Source organism: Aethalodelphis obliquidens, unplaced genomic scaffold, assembly GCF_003676395.1.
Source record: "Aethalodelphis obliquidens isolate GAN/ISIS:26980383/991018 unplaced genomic scaffold, ASM367639v1 scaffold87, whole genome shotgun sequence".
Classification (NCBI taxonomy): Eukaryota; Metazoa; Chordata; class Mammalia; order Artiodactyla; family Delphinidae; genus Aethalodelphis; species Aethalodelphis obliquidens.
This window is the reverse complement of record NW_020838031.1, coordinates 3,186,683-3,209,891: the sequence shown is the minus strand read 5'-3', so window position 1 is coordinate 3,209,891 and position 23,209 is coordinate 3,186,683. Positions and strand designations below refer to the sequence as shown.

Here is a 23,209-nt window from a genome sequence, read left to right as displayed (position 1 = left end):
CCTTTATCGCTCTGTTCTTCCATCATCTCCCTCGTCCCCATGTCCTTTTTTTGGGGGGGGGGTACGTGGGCCTCTCACTGTTGTGGCCTCTCCTGTTGCGGAGCACAGGCTCCGGACGCGCAGGCTCAGCGGCCATGGTTCACAGGCCCAGCCGCTCCGCGGCATGTGGGATCTTCCCGGACCGGGGCACGAACCCGTGTCCCCTGCATCGGCAGGCAGACTCTCAGCCACTGCGCCACCAGGGAAGCCCCCCATGTCCTTTAAATCCTATAAGATGGGCATAACCGTGCTGGGGGAGATGCTCCTCTCCTTTCAGGTTTGCAGTTCCACTGGAGGCATAAAATGGTCACGTTTCCACCCACTTTGAACCAGCCGAGTTTTCTTCCCAGCTCCACCTCCTGTGAGAGGAGACTCAGTTGCCCAGAGGTGTCATCTCTGTGCTCACAGTTTCTCAAAAGCACAGAGTTGAGGAAAAGAAGTGAATTATCCACTCAGAAGACTTCTGGGTCTAAAGGTAGATACCAGTGTGTTCTTAGGCACTGAAAGTTGTCATAGACAAATACAGCTCAAAAATATACTCAGAGGTTCTTGTAATCCAAAATACCATCGACGTGCAAGGATACTTACAGTAACGACTACTAAGTGTATGTATTAAAATGTATGGAAGGTGCAGAAGAACCAAGTCTCATCCTATGGAATGCAGGGCCCCTTGGAAAGTCAGGGGCCTCACCAGATGCAGACCTCACCCGACACGTGCTTCTGGGCACACTGTTGCCCTTGCTCTGACCGTCACATACTCCTGACGCCAGTCTCCCTCTAAGGGTGTCTGAGATGACTAGGTGACAGTGACAGCCTGCGGAAATCTAAAATTAAAACAATGAGCTATTTGTGGTCCCCACTCCTGCTGATGATTGGCTGAAATAGAGCAAAAAGCCAGAGCCTCAAATCTTCCCAAAAGGAAGAGATATCAGGACAATTCAAGATAAAGAAAAGGGGCTTCCCTGGTGGCGCAGTGGTTGAGAGTCCGCCTGCCGATGTAGGGGACGCGGGTTCGCGCCCCGGTCCGGGAAGATCCCACAGGCCGCGGAGCGGCTGGGCCCGTGAGCCGTGGCCGCTGAGCCTGTGCGTCCGGAGCCTGTGCTCTGCAACAGGAGAGGCCACACAGTGAGAGGCCCGCACAGAGCAAAAAAAAAAAAAAAAGATAAAAAATAAACCAAACAGGCTCCCTTTTAATAGACGTTTCCCTACTTTACCATATTTCAAACAATTCTGATATATTACTCTTGTGCAACTTTATAAAAGACAAAGAAAACTTTTTTTCCTTTTTTTAGTGCATTTCTTAATAGAGTGACGATGTCCTTTGCATTCATCTAGTGCCAATATCTCTAGCGTTTGTTTTTTTTCAACCTGTCAGTATCCACACAGTTATTTCAGAATATACCCCATCAGGGTCAAAGGAGAGGTCCTATTTTGTGCTCTGTACAACTCTGGAAGATTTTCATCATCCCAGAGACATATGAGGGGCATTTCTGGTTTGCTGGAATTTTAAACAACTCAAGCCTGAGTTTGCTTGAGACCTCGTTTCACAGACAGGCAAGTCTTTCAAAAGACACCAGATTGGCTTGATGGCAAACTCTGCCGTCATCCCTCCTTCCCTAAGGGCTGTCTGTCTTTGGATCATACCTTATGCCTCCGTCTGTCCCCTGATTTAGCCATCGATGATGCCAGCAGGGACGGAACACACAGACCTGACGGGTATATTCCTGGATCCTGCCCCCCAACCCTGCCTCCCTCTGTGCCCCGCCTGGAGCACAGAGCACGTGCCAACCCGGTCCTAGCTGACTCCGGCTCTTAGCAAGCCGCCCAAGCCCTCTCCCACACGCGGGCATTTCCTCTTCCACTGCCAAACGTAAAATAGATAGCTAGTGGGAAGCAGCCGCATAGCACAGGGAGATCAGCTCGGTGCTTTGTGACCACCTAGAGGGGTGGGATAGGGAGGGTGGGAGGGAGGGAGACGCAAGAGGGAAGAGATATGGGAACGTATATGTATAACTGATTCACTTTGTTATAAAGCAGAAACTAACATACCATTGTAAAGCAATTATACTCCAATAAAGATGTTAAAAAAAAGAAAGAAAATACCATAAGTCAAAATTAATCAAGAGAGAGAAACCTCAAGCACCCCCAGGTTTGCTGACCTTTTTGATACCATAGTGAGGGCTGGGAGAGGTCTTTTAGGGATAGAGCCGGCCCCGTGCTTCCCAAATCCTATTCAGCTCAAACCACACCAAAAATATAATGATTGGGAACTGGAGGGAATAAAGTAGGAAGCAAGACACAGTCCTGCTCTTAAGAGTCTCCAACCTACAGAAGAAAACTGTGCATGTGCCCACGAGAGCACGAAATTAGTACCCCAGGACAAGATCAAAGGGCTATGGTGGTTAAAAGATAAATATCATACTGGAGATCAAAAAAGCATCTGGGGCTTCCCTGGTGGCGCAGTGGTTGGGGGTCCGCCTGCCGGTGCGGGGGGCTCGGGTTCGTGCCCCGGTCCGGGAGGATCCCACGTGCCGCGGAGCTGCTGGGCCCGTGGGCCGTGGCCGCCGGGCCTGCGCATCTGGAGCCTGTGCTCCGCGGCGGGAGGGGTCACAGAGGTGAGAGGCCTGCGTACAAAAAAAAAAAAAAAAAAAGCATCTGGACTCCTTTGCAAGCTCATAGTTACCTACAATCTTTGTCTTTAACTTAAAAGTACATACCTGCATAGAACCCAAATGATTATTTGACAAGCAAAGTGATATGAGATATACACACACACACACACACACACAGACACCCATCCTCAAAGCCCTGCAGGTTGCTGACCTGGGCACCTTGGGCATCGTGGGCATGTCGTTTAACCTCTCTGAGCATCAGTGTCCTCTTCTGTAAAATCAGGCTAATTCTGGAAACCTTGCAGGATTGTTGTGATAAGTAACATGTATCACGAGCCCCGCAAGCAGTATCTGCACAACAAGCAGTGTCTGTTGATACCCAGGTCAAGAAAGGTTAAGTAACCTGTTGAAAGTCGCATATCTCATTTTTGGACAAACGAGAATAAGAACCCAGGCCTTCCAACAACAAATCAGCTCACAAGACTGCCCCTGATCCTGCTGGCAGACATCCCAGCACATACACCAGAGCCCAGCTGGGCAGAGGAAGGCCTAGGCACCAGTGGCAGCAGAGCCTGGAGGCTGGTAGAAACGTAGACTTTCAGGCCCCTACACCCTCCTGAATCAGAATTGGCATTTTAACCACTCAGGCATAAAAAAGAATGAAATCTTGCCATTTGCAGCAACATGGATGGACCAAGAGATGATCATACTGAGTGAAGTACGTCAGACAGAGAAAGACAAATACCATATGATATCACACATACGTGCGATCCTTACTAGGACACGAATGAACTTATCTACAAAACAGAAACAGACTCACAGACATAGAAAATAAACTGGTTACCAAAGGGAAAACGGGGGTGGGGGAAGGATAAATTTGGAGTTTGGGATTAACAGATACACACTACTATATATAAAATAGATAAACAACAAGGTCATACTGTATATCACAGGGAACTATATTTAATATCCTGTAATAACCTATAATGAGAAAGAAAAAAATATATATATATATGTATCACTGAACCACTTTGCTGTACACTAGAAACTAACACAACATTGTAAATCAACTATACTTCAATAAAAAAAAGTTTCAATTAAAAAAAAAAGGAGTCAGCATTTTAACAAGCTCACCAGGTGATTCAGAGACACATTAAAGTTTGAGAAGTGCTGCCTTAGGAAACTTCAAAAGACTGTCAGCTCTTATCATTAAATATTTGCTCATTTAGTCACTGTTTCACTCTGCAAACATTTACGGTAGGCCTGCTGCACGCAACACACTGCAAGGGATGAGACAAGCATAATTCCTGCATCACAGAATATAGTCCAGTGGCCAGAGTTCGATGTTGCCCAAAACTTGCTCCAAGATATCACGTATGATATGCAAGGAAAAGGGAGAAACAGGGCATCTGTGCACGTCTCCAGGTCACACTGTGGACAAAAATGTCATCTGCTTGTGATAAGTAACATGTATCACGAGCCCCGCAAGCGGTATCTGCACAACAAGTAGTATCTGTTGATACCTAGGTCAAGAAAGGTTAAGTAACCTTTTCTTGTTAAAATAGTCCTGGTCACAGAAAGGCCAAGCGCCCGAGTCAGAACAGCCTGCTGCCGCCTCTCCCTAGCATGGGACCTTGGGCAAGTTGCCTCCCTGCAATGGGTCCCATTTGAAAAAAAGAGTCTTGGACTTTGGGAACTCTGTCTTCTTCTGACTTATCTAACTTTATTCATTCATTCAGCAAATATCTGAGTGGCACTATCCCCTGGGGACCACTTCGGTGGTGCTGGAAATGCATTGGTGACGGGGGAAAGGAAGCCCTGTAAGCCAGTGCAAAGAGCTCTGTGGAGAAGGGTGGTGCAGCGGGGCTCCAGTGGGATGGTCAGGGGGCTTGGTAGGGGGCAGGACTCAACTTGAGGCTGGAAGGGCAAAGAGACAGCACCATGTACAACTGCAGGGAAGCATCCAGAATGTGGGGACAGACTCTGAAGGCGCCCAGCCTCGTGCAGCTAGATGAGTAAGATGGAAGGAGGGCTCGGGGCGTGTGGGAGAGAGGGGGTCTGACAGCGAGGGAGGCCCAGCCCCGGAAGCCTGCCCAGCCAAGGGACGGGGCTGTGTTATTCCCTGCATGTGAGCAGAGGCCCCAGAGAGTGTTAGGCAATGACCTGATTTTAAGTTCCCTTACTATAAAATGTAGCATTGGGACTTCCCTGGTGGCGCAGTGGTTAAGAATCCACCTGCCAACACAGGGGACATGGGTTCCAGCCCTGGTCTGGGAAGATCCCACATGCCGCAGAGCAACCAAGCCCATGCGCCACAACTACTGAGCCTGTGCTCTAGAGCCCGCGAGCCGCAACTACTGAGCCCACGCGTCTAGAGCCGGTGCTCCGCAACGGGAGAAGCCACTTCAGTGAGAAGCCCACACACCGCAACGGAGATTAGCCCCCGCTCGCCACAACTGGAGAAAGCCCGCACGCAGCAACAAAGACCCAACACAGACAAAAATAAATAAATAAAATAAATAAATTTATTTTAAAAAACGAAATGTAGCATTGAGTGACCCGGTATGGCCTGAACTGTGCTCCCCCCAAATTCATATGTTGACGTCCCAACCCTTGTGCCTCAAAATGTGACTGCAGTCAGACATAGGCTCTTTAGAGAGGTAATTAGGGTAAAATGAGGTCACTGGGATGGGCCCTATTCCAATATGACTGGTGTCCTTATGAGAAGAGGAAATTTGGAGCACACACACACACACACACACACGACAATGCGAAGACGCAGGGAAGAGATGGCTGTCTACAAGCCAAGGAGAGAAGCCTCAGGAGGAACCAGCCCTGCAGACACCTTGACCTTGGACTTCCAGCCTCACACAAGAACTGCAAACTCAACAGGAACCAGAGAAGCTCTTCAGGAGACCGCCTGAGGCCAGATGAAAGGAACCACAGAAACTCATTAGGCCACCTGAGGCCAGATTAAAGGAGTGCAGGCCCTGCACACACCCTAATCCTTATCAGCAAACCCATCCTCGAACCCGTTGCTATAAAACTCCTCACCAAATCCTCCTGGGATGGGACACACAGTTCTGAGAAGCATGAGTCCACTGTGCCCCCGCTTTGCCTTTGGCAAAGCAACAAAGCTGTTCTTTCCTACTTCACCCGAAACTCTGTCTTCTTCTCACCTCCAAGCCCTGCTTTCTCCTGCCCCAAATGTGCTTCCCATACTTTTCTGTTTCAACTTTTCCATGTCCTAAGTCACAGCTTAGGTATCATTTATTCCAGAAATCTTTCCCTGGCACCCATGCTTCACCATCACAGCACTTCTCAGGCTGTACTGCAATTGTCTCTTTTCTGCTGTATCTCCCAGAGTTCTCCCATCTCTGAAGCCTGGACACAGATTGACTGCTACAAAAATTAACTGAAAACAAGGGCAGATTTTTCATAAATCTAATAATACACACACCCCAGGGCCCCTCACCTTCATGGGTCCCCCCCAAGCCCTGTAACTAATTTTGATTCATAATTTCATGTCGTTTTTCTTAAATAAGACCTACCTCCAAATTGCATATGTTTCAGGGATCCCCTGCTGGTTACGTGAGTAAATGAGGCGGAAACTGAGGCTCACAGAAGTGAAACAGCTCCCCCATCTCGGGTCCCACTTCATAACACAGCACAATCAGGATCTGAATTTGCATATATCTGACCATACAGCCTCTGCTCTGCCGGTGCCCATACTCAGAAAGTCAGCTCATCATGCTGGCCTCAGGAAAGAGAATACATGCTTCACAGGACTTTATAAGGAATTATTCCTAAACATCTCCAAAAGTACCTACACAGGAGTTGGGACATGAATGATTCTGAATACAGGACTGTTGGGTGAATAATACTTTGAAACACCTCACGTCACAAATTCCATTCAGTTCTCAAATTCAGCATCCACCTAGTTGATCCAGGCTTTACTAAGCCCCTATTCTATATGCAGAGCACAGACCCGGGGGTTGTATGTGGGGAGACTAACGATCTCAAAAAGCTGTCACAAAGGTTGGGAAACTAGATGTTTAAACAAATAACTATGAAATCTGAAAAAAGATTTCAGTTTTTTCATCTTTTTTTTACTGTTCCTCTTTGTTTAATATTTTGCTCTTTTTTTCTCTAAGGAGGTATCTCCCACCCTCTGCTCTAAGTCTGACTATGCTGATGAATTACCGGCTCTACTCAGCCACGGAGCTGCCTGGGTTACAACCTGAATGATATTTAAGGGGCCCAAGTGAAAGCTGTGAACTGGACAACAATTGCACGAGATTTTCACAGTGTCACTGTAAACACCCTCTAGGGAAGTAGTATTTCCTTGAAAAGAAGCCAAATTGAACTTAGCCAACAGTATAAGTTAAGAAGTTAGGGATGAAATAGGGAATGGCCAATTCCCTCTCTGAGACTAAGCACTTACAAAAGCCATTTCAAACTTATCCCATTTGGGGCTTCCCTGGTGGCACAGTGGTTGAGAGTCCACCTGCCGATGCAGGGGACACGGGTTCGTGCCCCGGTCCGGGAAGATCCCACATGCCGCGGAGCGGCTGGGCCCATGAGCCATGGCCGCTGAGCCTGCGCGTCCAGAGCCTGTGCTCCGCAACGGGCGAGGCCACAGCAGTGAGGGGCCCGTGTACCGCAAAACAAAAAAAAAAACCTTATCCCATTTGTAAAATTTGAAACAGCAGGGTATACAGAGCACCAGACACTGACCGTCAGCTGGATAACTACTGTGCAGCCTGGCCGTGAGGCCAAGAAAAGTGGCTACTGCCCCTCTCCACCTCCCTGAGGGCCGGCATGCAATCCCTCAGGCCTAACGAGGGACCCAGACCTGGCTAGTGCCAGGCTCCGCCTTCTGGAAGGGATGTGACCTTGGGCCAAACCTCACGCAGCCTCAGCTTAGTCAATAACAATAATAGTAGTAGATAATATGATAATAAAGATAACAGCATCAACCTGTTGGAAGATTAAATGAGATAAAACAGGTCATGCATGCAGTTAATGAGCTATTAATTTGAGAGTTTTTAAAGATTTTTTATTTATGTACAGTAAGATTTACTTCTTTGTGTGTGTGTGTGTGTGTACAGTTCTGTGGGTTTTAGCCCACGGATGGATTCCTGTAACCATCACTATAAACAGGTACAGGGCAATCCCAGCATCCTCAAAGATTCCCTTGTTTTTCCTCTTTTCGGTCAAGACCTTCCTCAACCCCTTGACCTTGTCCCCGGAGGTCTGGGCTGTCCAGAGCGTCATATAAATAGAGTCGTGCAGGATAAAGGCTTTGGAGTCAGCTTCTCTGATTTGGCATAATGCATTTTAGATGCACCCAAGTGTTGTCATATTAATAGTTGCTCCTTTCACTTGCTGAATAGCATTCTACTGTGTGGATGGACCATAGTCTGTTACTCCACTCATCCACTGAAGGACATCTTGCTGGTTTCCAATTACAGGCAATTGTAAATAATGCTGCTATAAACATTTGTTACACGGTTTTGCATGCACATAACTACTTATTCCTATAGGATAAACAAATATCTAGAAATTGAATTGTTGGGTCACCTGGCAAGTGCAATGTTTAACTTTATAAGAAGCTGCAAAGCCATTTTCCAGAATGGCTCTACCCTTTTACATCCCACCAGCAACGTATGAGACATCGAGTCACTCCACGATATTGTCAGCACTTGGCATTGTCAGTACTTTTCATTTTAGCCATAATAGGTGTGTAATGTTAGTTATTTAAGATGGAAACACTTATATGTGACTGTACCTAATCATCTACTTTATAAGATAACAATGTTCAGAAGCAGCTGAGGTCACAGAAATCAAGTTTCTTTAATGGCTAACCACCACCTTGGAAAAATCTAGAAATTTCCAGCACGGCAAAAAGGCATCTCATGGTCTGGCTCTTCCCCACTTCTTCAGCCTCATCTCCTGTCGTTCTCATTCTTGGACCCTTCAACCAGCTAGATCAATAATAATATTAAGTAAGATGGATTGAGTCCTGACTACGTGCAAGGGCACTAAGCCACATCCGTCACATGTATGATTTCATTTCCACCTCTCACTGCCCTGTAAGGCCCATATTAGCAGGAATCTTATTTCTGTATTACAGAGGAGAGCACTGATACTCAGAGAGATTGGGAAACTTGTCCAAAGATGCACAGCTGCTACATGGCAGGGCTGGGATTCGACCCCATCAAGCCCCAAACACGACGTGCTCCCCAGACCCCTGAGTCTGTGCTCTCCTCTTGCTGAGAGGCTCACGCTTTGCCTTCTCTGGGAAACTCTCTCTGGCTCTTGCAAGGCATGCGTAGCAGTCCTCATCTCAGCTCTCTCATCAGGCTCTGTTTCTTTATTTTATCCCTCTCCACTCGGTGTCCTGCTTGCCCCCGCCACCAATGGTCACAAGCATCTCGAGGCAGGAATCAGATCTCTTCACCCTTCCTTCCCCGGCACCTGGCACCTACGAGGTCCTCAACCCCCGCTGTAGCTGTCAAGCCGAATGAGGGACCAGGCAGGTCCTACAAGAAACCCTGTTGCCTGGAAATTTTAAACGTAAGCTGACAGTCCTTCAAAATACATCCATCTAAGACCATTACATAGTGAGTCAAAACTTACAGTCAGAGAAAGGACATTACACAACCTTACATATAACTCTTGAGACAGACTCAGAGTTCCATCCCTGTCAGCATCAGACAGAATTTGGGATATAATACAAGAGGACAACAGAGACATTCACCCAAGGTTAACAGCTTTAGGCCAAAGGGCAAAAAAGAGTGGGAGAAAGAAGGAAGGAGCCCTTTCTCACATTCATGCTATAATGGTTTGCCCTCTTGTTTACATAAGCACTGTGGGTTTTTTTTTCTCCATTTATGTGTAGCAGGGCTATTACAATGTTTTATTCCTCTCTTTCTATCACTCTCAATTTACAAGGATCATTTTTGAGAGTAAATTAATTAAAAAGCAATTCATTAGCCCAGAGAGCACCTTGAGGGATGTGGACTCTTTGCCTCTGGAAAATCTGACTGCAAACCATTCCAGAAAGATGGTGACTCTGCCACTGGAGCACAGCTCACACCCAAGAAAGGTCTGGAAGAGGCAGCTCTTCACACTGTCTGGATTCCATGAATAAAGTTGAATGAACAGGTTAATTTTTTAAATTGAGGCATTAATGGTATCAAATGGCAATAATCAGATGTTTCAGGGGCCACAGACTCTTCTCCACTGTTCTCCCACGTAAGGAATTTGAAAACTATGGAGACATATGTACAAACGAATGAATCCAAGGCTTTCTATCCAACTTTCCTATCTATTGATAAGTGTCTGCAAATTCTAAAGGCCTGAATACAGAAGTTTAGCCTCTCACAATTCAGAGCAAAGCAGCTTAGGGACAGAAAGAAGGAAAGTGAGGGGCTGTTCGTCCGCAGAAATTTATTAACATTCCCACCATGGCAAACCTAATTTGCTGTTCCCAAGGCCCATGAAGAAGCATTTCCTCCAGCCTAAGCTCCCGTGACCCACTCCTCCAACTGCGTTATCAGCTTCCCAAGAAATACCTGCTTTAGTTCTACGGTAGGTTTGTCCCTTCACAAGCTCCACAAAAGCCCCATCACCCGGACTCAGGGTCATCTCCTCACCTCATCCTGTCATCAAAGTTCATATGTGGAGAATTAAATACAATCTTGTTCCCGTACTTAAATGCAGATCATCTGTTTTTTAAAGTAAGGCAGAAAAAAAGGTAACAAGCCAGTGTCTCGAAGTCCAATTTCTCTACACAAGGTTCTAGAGACCCCATCACCGTCATGCTTCAAGAAAGGAAAAATCACCTCATATAACTGAGTCACAAAGAACACAGAGGAGGATTTACTTCAGAAGTTTCCATCTCTGTGTCCACATAGTATCTAAGGCCAAACGATAGGCATGTTTCGTGTTTGTAGTCAGATGTAAACAGCTCTACTTTGGAATAAGAAGCATCATGTCTTCCCTGTATATATGTGCACACCAGCGCCCTGGTGCATTTCACTATGACAGCCATGAGCTGGTTGATGTATCTAACACAGCCTGGCACGACAAGATGACCTTCCTAATTGTCACGATGAGAAGCACCATTGCAAGTGACTTTGAAACGTATGGTAAACTCCACTATGCTAAAATATAATAGCTTCTTCTGTGGGGCTCATGATGAATATTAATGTCAGGGCTCCTGAGGAAAATGTGCCCTAAATTTTATATTCTATAAAACCCCTTCAATACCAAAGAGAGCATTTATTTATTGTCTTCAGGCTTCTTCACAGATGCTGTTAAATATTCCATTAAACATGGCAAAATGGAATGAATAATCATGGAACACTGGAGAGGGTTGGGATAAAGATCCCCTTAACAGTATCAAGCCAAGCTCCAGGCAAGACAAGAACAAAATGTCTTGGACTAAAAATACAGGTTCAAGGAGGACACAGAGCATACAGAGAGGGGCCTCCCTGGTGGCGCAGTGGTTAAGAATCCAGCTGCCAATGCAGGGGTCACAGGTTCGAGCCCTGGTCCGGGAAGATCCCACATGCCGCGGAACAACTAAGCCCGTGTGCCACAGCTACTGAGCCTGCGTTCTAGGGCCCGCGAGCCACAACTACTGAGCCCACGAGCCACAACTACTGAAGCCCGCGTGCCTGGAGCCCGTGCTCCACAACGAGAGAAGCCACCGCGACAAAGAGTAGCCCCCGCTCGCCGCAACTAGAGAAAGCCTGTGCACAGCAACAAAGACCCAAAGCAGCCAAAAATAAATTCAAAAGAAAAGAAGAGTATACAGAGAGGCAAGTCAGTGAGCTCTGCTGCTAGAGAGCGTCTTCACAGAGATCTCAGCGGAGCTGCTCCTGGAGAGATGAGGGAGCACTTCACACGCTGCATCCGAGCACGCGGAGACCGAGGGAAGTTGAGCAGGTCAGAGGAAGCGGTCAGGGTAACGCCCAGAAGGGATGTAGGGAGTGAGCACTTGGGTGGATGAGGGTGCAGGATATTCCAAAGGTAGAGGAAAGAAACCCACAGCCAAAAGGCATAGGAACAGGTGATTGGGGCGGTGGGAGAATCTGATACCCAAGAGCGGCAGTAGGCAAGGCAGTGCCTTCCTAAACCCCAATCGTAGTCATTTACGGTGATGACACATCGTCCATGGAAAGGGATCTTTGACTTAACACCCAGCACTGCTTATTGTCTGTGGAGAGAAGGGGAGAGACATGCCGCAGACCCAACTGCTCTCCATGAAAAGCCAGTGACAGTTTCAAAGGTCACCCCATCCGTCTGGCCCTCACCACACCAGGCCAGCCTCCATCACCAAGTCCTGTGACTCTCCCACAAACTGCAGCCTCAGCGGCCCTACACACCATCAGCAGACACGCTCCTTTAGTCCGTGAGATAACAGCATGCTTGGGAAGAAAAAAATTCCTATCGGCAGGAGCGGTTTTTCTAATGGATCTATTTAAGTAAATGGGAAAGTTTTTTAAAAGGCCAAAATACAGTGAAGTACTCAATGTAAGATGCATCGTACAGAAAAAGTAAGGCAATGGACATGACACTGCACGTTTCTCTCAGCTTCTTTATTTTAATGGTCGTGAAAATGTAAAACGCTCCCTTCCACAGATTTCTTGTCAAAAGTGAGATTGGTCTATTATGGTCCCAATTGCAGCTGTTCCCTCTACATCACAGTTGTTTTAAAGGCCAGGGCCAGTAAATGTTAATACACCGAGTGCAAACTGCCTCTACTCGGGAAAACCTACGTTGTTTGTTCAATGCTTTGCACCCTAAGCCTCAAGAGGTTTCAGAATTCACTCTGTTACCTCAACATGTTATCATTGTTTATAAAGATTTCTCCTCTTGGTCCTTTATTAATCATGATACTGGGTTAATTTCACACATATACACACAACATACAAACAGGAAAAAACAATAATAACCATATTAGGTAAAGATTAGGAAACCATCAAGTTCCCCCCACCCCTCCCCCCAGAAAAGGACAAGGGTTATGGACAACACACAATGGAAAAAATCATAAAGGCACCAAAAAAGCAAGTTCAACCTCATTATTAGTCAAATATATGCCAAAATAAATCATGAATCAAATACCATTTCATTATTGTTATGATGCTACATAATTTTTTTAAGAAATAACCTTTAGTGTTGGAAAGGATAGACTGGGAGTATAATCTTTTGGAAAGTCTTTGCAGGATGTATCAAGTCATAAAATGATTGTGCTTTTTGGCCCAGAAATCCCATTCTCACTTTATCTTCAGAAAGGAATTCATAAACTGATCATTAACCAAATCAAAATAAGGAGAGAGTTAAGGAGGTCATGGTATATTGATTCTTAGAATGTTATACAGATTCTAAATACTAAACTGGAACGCTGTGTTACAACAAGGAAATGGAAATACGTGATGAGGAATCCAGCTCTGGAAACAGACAGGTCTGAGTCACGTTCCAGCTGTTCACTCCCATCCACAACGCTCCCAGCTCACTGAGCCTCTGTTTCAGCATCAGTAGAATAGGATGATTCATTTTTCTGAACGTACAGCAGTAAGGATTGAATGATGTAATGCTTTCATTACTGTCACATAAGGCTAAGAAGGTACAGTTGTGCCCATACTCTGAGTACAAGTGTGAAAAATGCCTACATGTGGTCCAGGCACTGGAGGGGACAGCAAAAATGCACCCAGGGGCTCTGCTACAAAAGTTGGATGATGGACAGTTTTTGTTCGATTTTTCAAATGTGTTTTATTCTTATGATATTTTGTGAAATAAATTAAAAATTGAAAAGAAAAAAAAAAAACCCGCTAGAGCAACTCCAGGAATTTCATAAGCTTCAACATCAGAGGATTCTTTGTAATCCGTCAGGAAAATTACTTCACCTCTGAAGGCTGCTGCATTCTCAGGATTCCAGACACTGGGGAATTTCAGTGTCGGGTGACCTTCTCAGGGCAGACCTGGAGTTTGGTATTCAGCCCCTACTGTTCCTCAGTCTCTGAAAAGAATACAGGGTTGGGTGAAGGGCAAAAAGACATTCGCCAAATGCTAATTTCTGTGTCTTGCTGATACAATTGGGACACATGGACCAAAGTCAAATGCTGGATCAGATACAAAGTTAAAAAGAGGCTCAAGGACTTCCCTGGTGGCCCAGTGGTTAAGAATCCGCCTGCCAATGCAGGGGACACGGGTTGGATCCCTGGTCTGGGAAGATTCCACATGCCACGGAGCAACTAAACCCATGCTCCACAACTACTGAGCCTGCGCTTTAGAGCCCAAGAACCACAACTACTGAGCCCGCGTGCTACAACTACTGAAGCCCGCGCGCCTAGAGCCCGTGCTCTGCAACAAGAGAAGCCACCGCAGTGAGAAGCCCGCGCACCGCAACGAAGACCCAACGCAGCCAAAAATAAATAAATAAATTTATTTTTAAAAAAGAAAAAAAGAGACTCAAGACTCTGGGACTCAGTCACCTTGTCCCAGCAGGACCAGGCTTCCTTTCATTAATTATACCCTGAAGTCATAATATATCTGCATTAGACTCTTTCTTGGGAAAAGCAATATAATATTTAGAAATACATAAAGTGTAAAGCAGCTTCAGTAACACAGATGAAAAGAGAGCTGCTCAAAACAGCGTAAAATAACCAAAAGTTTAACATCATTTGGCAAATGAAAAGAAAAGAAGTCTGGTTATCATTAAATTTAAAAGCAAAGTATGCGATCAGTTGTTAATGAGTTATAAAAACTTTGGACAGTTTAATGTCAAAAGACAAATAAAATTACCTTCTATAACTATGTGAGTATGTGAGCTATCAGCAGATCTGGTTTACACATTTTTGATGTCAAGTCAGTAGATCTTTAAGCAATTCTTGATTGTTTCTGCCATGCTATAAATATTCAATTGCAGTGTATTGGCTTAGAACTGTCCATCCCAACAGGGATCCAACCCTCCCCAATTACATAAAAGTCTGGAAGGAAAGTGGATGAGGCAGGATGGCCCTCCCCAGAACTATGGTGGGACCTGGGCAGCAAAATTTGGTGTGACAAAATCATGAGGGCAGAAAACGCTTACGAGCATACTGTCTCTCCCTTACAAGAGCTAGGAGAACCTGAAAAACCAAATTAGCAACAAAGGATCTCTCAAAAAGAATTGTCTCTCTTGGGTTGCAAAACATATGGCAGCTTCAAAGAAGAGGAAGTGCACAGCAAAAATGGCAGGAGGCCATAACTCATGGCAAAGCCAAAGAGGAAAACAAGACATTTCTTATAAAATTAAGCATTGAAAAGACTGTGACAGTATAAAATAGGTCACAGCACCAATAAAATTGAATTCTGCAAAACCTCACAAAGTGGGACTCAGAAAAACAAAAAAAGAATCAGTCTTAATCTTGCAAAACCCTGAATTAAAGAATATAATAAATGTTGTTTATTTAAAGTTCAAAAACTCACTCGAGAGAAGCTTAGAATGGCCATCACATTTTGCAAGTTAATTCCTTGTAATTAATAGGGTGGCATATTAGTAAATTCTTACAGGCAAACAGGGCTTATCGTGGTTCTCCCCCAGAAACTCTGACTGGGGTATCAATATACTATTAATGCCTGAACTTATAGGAATACAAAGGAAAACACTGACATTTAAGCATTTGTGAACAGGAAGTTGAACTAATCATGGTTCTTTGAAAAAAACATCAAAAAGTGATTTGAAGTTACCAAATATGTATCCAGTTGAATTGCTACAGCTCAACTTTTTTCTCATTTGTGGTAGTATGCTAAGTCCCTGTTAGTCATCCTTCCAAAATAAAGAACTTGGGTTTAAATACAAAATATGTGAGTATCATAGGGGTGATAACCTATAGAACCTCCTAGCAATTTAAATGATCCATCAGGTGTAGGAAAACTGCAGGCAGTAGATCATCATTTCAGGCATGAAATATAGAGCGTGTACTCAGAAATTTCAAAAATGAAAACAGCCTCTCTTTTCAGGACACTCAACAGCATCAAGAGATCCTGTTAGTAGACTTTTGTTTCACAGTCATGACTCTGAGTGTGGTACTGAGGTAGGGGGTGGTGAGGGTGAGGGAGGGTGGAAAAACCTCATGTTTGGGAATCAGGTTCATGAAGAACATAAAGCCACATAAGAGGTGAAATCGCAGGAAAAAGGGATTCAAATCCTGGCCCCGACCCCTCATGTCTGTGTGACTTCGGACAAGGCGCCCGTTCTCCCTAAGCCTCTGCGTCTTCATCTGTGAAGCAGAGATGGTGCTGGGTTAGCCACACAAAGTGCCCAGATGATCAGACGAAATGCACGTGCAGCCTTGGCGTAAAAAGGAGAGAAACCGACACTTGTTACTGAAGAGAAAGGGACAACGTACAGGGGATCATTCCTTCCTTTCAAAGAACATATCAAATCCATAAAAGCTAGAGCGAATCTGCGCACCTGGTCAAGGGATCTAATAAATATATGCTAAATATATACAATAAAGATCAAAGGAAGAAGAAATCCCAACAGCACTCACTTTTAAACCCATAAGGATTTATATGAGGCTAATATGAATAAGAGAATTAAGTTCCACTAATTCCAATTCAGTTCTAATAATCACAACAATAACACGCTATTTTCAGATCATAACGTAATGCTGAAGTTGTTCAGGTAACTGAGGGTAGTACAACTCCCACCCAGGGACGTTTAAACACAGGTGTGGAAAGATATAAATGGAAAAATAAAACAATGAGGCTAATGGAAGAAGAAGCAGGAGAATGTCTTTGTGACTTAGGATGGGGAAAGGTTTCTTAAACAAGACCCAAATATACAAAACTTCAATCACTAAGATGTATACTTTAAATATCTTACAATTTTGTTTGTCAATTATACCTCAATAAGGCAGAAATTTTCTTAAAAATGAAGAAAAAAAAAACAGGCGTGGGAGGTACAGGGGCACAAAAGACAATGCTGATGGATGTGAAACATTCTATAATACAGGATACAGGCCCACACCACAAACAACCCCCCTCACCCCCCCACGGCCAAGGGCACTCCTCCAGGAATCTTGGCATCCCACTTACCACTATGCTTAGCTTAATCTTCAGGAAAGAGTGTATGAGTGTGCACGAGTGTGCACGCACCAAGGTCTTCAAAAGCCCCGAGTCCAAATGATGACATGTAGCAAGAGACTAGGACAGGCACTGACTGTCCTGTCAAACACCTGTCAAATACCTAAGATTCACATGCACCCACCTTATAACACAGAATCAAGTCCCTGCTCCAACAAATCAGCATGTCAGAAAATTGCCTGTTGCCATTGGGTCTGAAATACCGTTGATGTTGTCATTGTATTCCCACCTAGGGGCTCTGTTAAGGGAGTATTGTTACGGGAGCATAAAAAGCAAATGGAGAGACAGGTAGAAAAGGAAGTAGCATCAGTAAGGATTTCTAAAAAATAACTGCATGGATAAAAATAGGAGAAGGAAATCAGAAATAGTTGAAAGCAAGAAAAAAAGGGAACAATGCTGGAGAGAATCATGGGAATTCAAGACCAGTAGGGACTAGAGTAACTGGAGTAACATGGAGACTTCCTCTCTGGCAGGGACTGTCGGATTCATTCTGGAACACAAAGGTGAGCACGGTGCCTGGCATATTGTAAGTGCTCGATAAATGCTTATTAAAATGATGGATGCACGCAACAGATGAATGGATAAAGAAGATGTGGTACATGTATACTATGGAATACTACTCAGCCATGAAAAAGAATGAAATAATGCCATTTGCAGCAACATGGATGGACCAGAGAGATTACAATACTCAGTGAAGTAAGTCAGAAAAAGAAAGACAAATACCATCTGGTATCGTTTGTACATGGAATCTAAAATACGACACAAATGAACCTATTTACGAAACAGAAACAGACTCACAGACATAGAGAACAGAGCTGTGGTTGCCAGCGGGGAGGGGGTGGGGGGAGGGTCGGAGTGGGAGGTTGGGATTAGCAGATGTAAGCTTTTATATATAGGATGGATAAACAACAAGGTCCTACTGTATAGCTCAGGGAATTATATTCAATATCTTATGATAAACCATAATGGAAAAGAACATAAAAAAATGTACATATATATATAACTGAATCACCTGCTGTACAGCGGAAATGAACACAACACTGTAAACCAACTATACTTCAATAAAAAAATTAAAATGATAAAATGATGAATGGGTGGCAATGAAACTTAGAGATCCGGTTCTCCTGTGTCATACATCAAGCACCTGGGAAGCAGAAAGAATTTCATCCATCAAACCTCACACCGTGATGCTATACGTGCCAGGTGTGACGCGGGTGATGGGAACCAATAGAACGGAAACTAAACTGAGGCCTCCTATGAACTAATACAGGCTTTTTGCACTGCTGTGGGGATGCCTCCCAAAGGGATTATCACCATTGTTTAATAAAAGAGGAAGGAAGTTAATTACAAATTTCAAGCTTAGAAATTCACAGGCAAAAGTGGCTGAAGAGAAATAACCATACTCAGAGAGAGGCAAGAATAAACTAGAAAGAAGAAGACCTTGGAGAGAAACAAAAAATGCAAATGCATGTTTAACTGGGATCCTGATAACATAATTAATAAGATGAATCAAAGATAAATGATTAGAGATGTGAAGGCTCAGCTCACAGAAAAACCTGAGAAAAAAAGATTTTGTGATTTTAGGAAGAAGTTTCCCTTCAAAAGGTTCATATTATACATATATTCAATCTAAACAAACAAAAATTTCCACTCAGAGAGGCAGACACAATTAAGATATTTCCCATATAACAATCTAAGTTCCTTCACGTACAGAACCTGCAAGGGTCATCCGGTTCCCAAACAAATAGCTCGGGTCTCATTTACCGAAAACTCTATCACGATTCTGGCCCAAAGACAGCCAAGTTGTCCACCAAGCAAATTTTAGTCAAAGCTCAGGAGAAGAAGAGACATTTGGTGTGTCTACAGAATGGGATCTCTAACCATCCCTTTAGGTTCTAGGGACCTAAGACCGGTGACGTCAGGTCACTGGAAGATTCCATATTTAAACTCAATTAGCCCAAGCCCTTCCTAATTCACTTCCATGGCATTATACGTTAACATAAGGTTTCTTAACGTTTGGAGGAACTTAGAAAGACTCCTTCAAAAATCTGCTGAGTAACTGGATCTCTGTGTGGAAAAAATGTACAAAATCACAGATATGAAGTCTGTGTACAGTTTCACCGTCTACCCATGAACTCCTGCTTTCATCCGCTAACTTTTTTTCTCAAAGGTGGTTGGTAACAGCCATGTGTGCTTTTGCATTTGCTATAAATCTATTCATGAGGACTTCCCATTACACTCTCAAAAAAATCATCTTTAAGAATTTAACACCACTCCACATTCCTGAAAACTTCGGGCTTTAAGCTACTTTTGAGGAAAACAGACGACGCTTCACCTATCTTTTTTGCTCTGGCTTCTAGGAAGTTCATGATCACATCATATTCTCAACCAAAATAATTAACACTCATCATTAGCATTTTCTTGTCTCGACTTTTCCATTTTATTTGTTAATTTTGTTGTTTCCATCTTTGATATATACTTATATATATTCCAGGCCTCCATTTCTTCCCCCCTCCAAAAATAAGACAGATTTTATTCCCCTGTTCTCATTTTTCTTGAAAATTTTATCTAAATATAGCTAATAAATGTGGAAAGGGAGTGACTGCCTATATATGCAGAAACTGTAAGGCACACAATCTCTTAACCAAAAGCTTCTCCTTAAAGTGACTTACGAAAGATGTTTCACCAGTGGACTTAAGAGTTAAAAAAACGAATACCTCACTAAAGGGCATCATACTTCCTTTTATTAGCTATCAGGAGGTAGTCCAAAAATAAGGGCAGGATTGTATGGCCTTTCTAACCTAAAGCAAAAGGTAGGCACTAGCCCCAAACCATAACTGAAAAGTTACGCCACTTCAACTTTATTACCCTTAAAAACTGTCCCTTGGGACTTCCCTGGCGGCCCAGTGGTTGGGACTTCGCCTTCCAACGCAGGGGGTTCGGGTTCGATCCCTGGTCCGGGAGCTAAGATCCCACATGCCTCTTGGCCAAAAAACCAGAACATAAAACAGAAGCAGTACGAATTCAATAAAGACTTAAAAAAAACCAAACCTGCCCCGTATCTGCCTTCCACTTCCTCCTTGCTCACTGAAAGGCAAATAAATGAGTTTAAGCTGGACACAGACAGCCATCACTCCCAGAAAAAAACAGCACTTGACACCCACACTGAGAATCTCTTTATGCATTTCACAGACCCTACACACATTCCTGACAGCTCACTGGGCCACAGGCCCCGCCAGATTTTTGAGCTACATCTGCAGTATCTTTTCTACTTGGGCAGCTCGCGTAAACTGGGAAAATTCATTAACATGCTAATGATACTCTATTTAAAATTCCAGCCCTGATTATTCTGTGATTAAATCTCTCCCCTTGACGTCTGCTTCCTTTATATCTGAGTTATAGTACGAAATCAACAATATTAATAAAGTACAATACACATTACCAACTTATCCACAAGGGATGGAAAAACAGTTATGTAAATCTCGGGGTTGTCTTTTTTTTCTGAAAAGCAGATGTAGCAAACTGTAAAAAAAGTTACTGATTTTTTTTCATCCCACTAGTTCTGTCTGCTGCCACCCCAATCTGAATATCCAACTCAAGCATCTTCCATGAAAGACAATCAAACTTATCATTGCTCTCATTAAATTGGAAAATGAATTTTAAACTTTTTTTTTTTTAAAAGAAGATCCAAGGTCTGGGTCTGTGATTCAAACTAAGGGAAGAAAGGACTAATGTTTCATTTTAACATCTGGCCCCAGTAAATGAACAAATATTTGTGGTCTATTTAACTATTTTTAATGACATCGTGCTGGGTACTGCCAACGACGCAGAAACCTAGAGACAGTGTTTTCACCTCGATGGACTTACAGTCAGGCCAGAGACACAGGATGCAATGACATGGTAAGTGATCAGCAGAGCAAGTTCATCTGTGATGAGGCATTACACATAGTCCTCCCATCATTAAGAATCCTCTGAATGAGACAGACTGTGCCCTAAGACTGCAAATCTCCCCTCCCGCTATAGAAACAGAACCCTTGTACACACACACGGCTGGGTCAGCCAACTTGGAGCCAGTGTCACAGAGCCTGGGTCCCTGACCGTCATGGAGTGACTTGTTCATCCCTGAATTGCCTTTTGCTCCCAAATGCTGCATTCTGCAATCACTGCTGGAAGTCAAAATCTGTTTTTGCGAACACCACACAGCGCTCATTTTTTGAATAGTCTTATTTTAAAACGTTTTATCTAAGATTAAAAAGAGTCAGCTCACGGTAATACATGCAGAAGCGTACTACGTCTTTGTATGTGCTCCACGTTTAAACTCGAGCACAGAGCTCCCTCCAGATTTTTAACTCTCAAAATGCAACAAATGAGAGAATATGGTCTTTGGTCTAGTCTGATTACTGTCGACGGGTAAAAGCTTCATGTCACCAAGCAATTCTTTCTCTCTTTCTCACTTTGTCTCTCACGCTATCTCCAACCCAAGATTATTAATTTGGTTCACCCAAAGCCAAGTCACCTCAGACTGCTTAAAAATTAGCTTCGGCCTAAAGCAGAGGGAAAAGGGTAGCTGATCCAGCAAAATCCAAGTATAAAACATAAAGAACGCCTTCACCACAGTAACGAGCCATCTGCGATTTAGACTCATCCATGGTAACAATCTCGCGTTCCATTTGTTTATGTTTTATTCATCATTTTGAAAATACTTAGTCAAGTGACAATGATGAGATTCAAAAAATACTTTACAGCTCTTTTTTTTTAAAAAAGAGATATTAATGGCTTTCAAGAGCTCAACTGTTCAAATGAAAATATTGCTGCATCCTATTATATATAGGATGGATAAAAAAAGGTCCTACGGTGTAGCACAGGGAACTATATTAAATATCCTGTGACAAACCATAATGGAAAAGAATATGAAAAAGAACATATATATATATATATATATATATATATATATATATAACTGAGTCACTGCTGTACAGCAAAAATTAACACAACATTGTAAGTCAACTATACTTCCATAAAATTTTTTAAAAAAAGAAAATATTGCTGAACTAAATTTGTCCAAACTGGTTCACATCTTTATTCTTAGATATAAATTTCCCATTTTGCACCAAAAGACTTGGGATGACAAGGTGAGACATTTCATAGTTATCATTTTCTATTATTTTAAAAATTTATAGCAAAAATTCATTTAAAATATACAAGGTTAGTCCTTTAATAATGTAATAAACTGCACCGTCACATCTTAGAGGAATGTGTTGTCATTTCTCAGGACTATAGTTATATATTAAGGCTCAAATGCAGTCTCTAGTTACATATTTGGCAAAAACAAAGCTTTGACCTACAAAAGTGAAAAAAAGATAAGGCGTTCTGAGTTGTTGAACCAACTTGAGGGTGTCCACGGCTAAGAAGACATGATAATGCTTGACCATCCCATCTTTCATTCAAATAACTGTGAAGAAACCTCTCTCTACAAAATTTAGTAAGTCTTTAAAACTAAATTTATTCATAGTGAAATGACACACCTATTTCCGCTAGCTGATTTCATATTTATTTATTTGGTTTTAAATACTAATCTTCATTTACTTCAATTTGTGGAATATTTTCAAATAGCCCTATTTCAAATCTGGCTAACTAACATCTCTATTCTTTTCTTATTTCTTTTTAAACAAGCCTACTTTGTAAATACAGTCCTTTATTTGTATATATGCCTTTCACTTTCCTAGTAAATACTTATTTAGGGAAATGATTTACTATGCATGAACTTTGCCTTCCAACAACCTCTAGTTCCCAGGGGACGTGCAAGAGTGTGTGCGCGCGCACACACACACACACAATCTCAGGATCTTGATAAATGACCTCACTTAATTTGTGCCACTTAACCAGCCTACGAGATGGAAAATACTCTTCTCATTTTACTGATGAAGAAACAGGTTCCAGCATCTAACATACTTTAAATCTAAATTTTCTTCCTATGATTTCATTCTGTATATTAGAAATTGAATCATCAGAAATTCTTCACTGTGTGTGTGTTTTGGGTTTTTTTTTTTTTAAGAAATAGGTTTGGCTTTATCAATTTGGACTGAACCAACATCTTCTGAAAATATTCCTCAGAGTGAAGCCTCAAGGTGACCTCCTTTACAGTTAACAACGGGACAGGAAAAGACCACACGAATACTTTAACTCCCCCAACAAACACACACTTTGGCCAAGACAGCACCGGTATCTTCGGCATCATTCTTCCTGGGGAAAGCAGCTCTCAGAAAAGCCCACACAGAGAAGAGGCACTTCCTGGTCTTTTCTCAGTTTTCCCAGAGCCAGCCTGCTTTCATCTGCGACTGTGCAAACCAGAAGGCCGAGGCAACGAACAAAAGGGAGATAATTGTCAAACAGAGAAAATTCTCAAGAACTGT

At 43.2% G+C, this 23,209-nt stretch overlaps 1 protein-coding gene across 1 annotated transcript in view; it reads right to left on the bottom strand.

Moving 5' to 3' along the window:
- DISC1 (DISC1 scaffold protein) overlaps positions 1-23,209 on the bottom strand; it is a 349,681-nt gene that overhangs the window by 172,692 nt on the left and 153,780 nt on the right. The window lies entirely within an intron of this gene.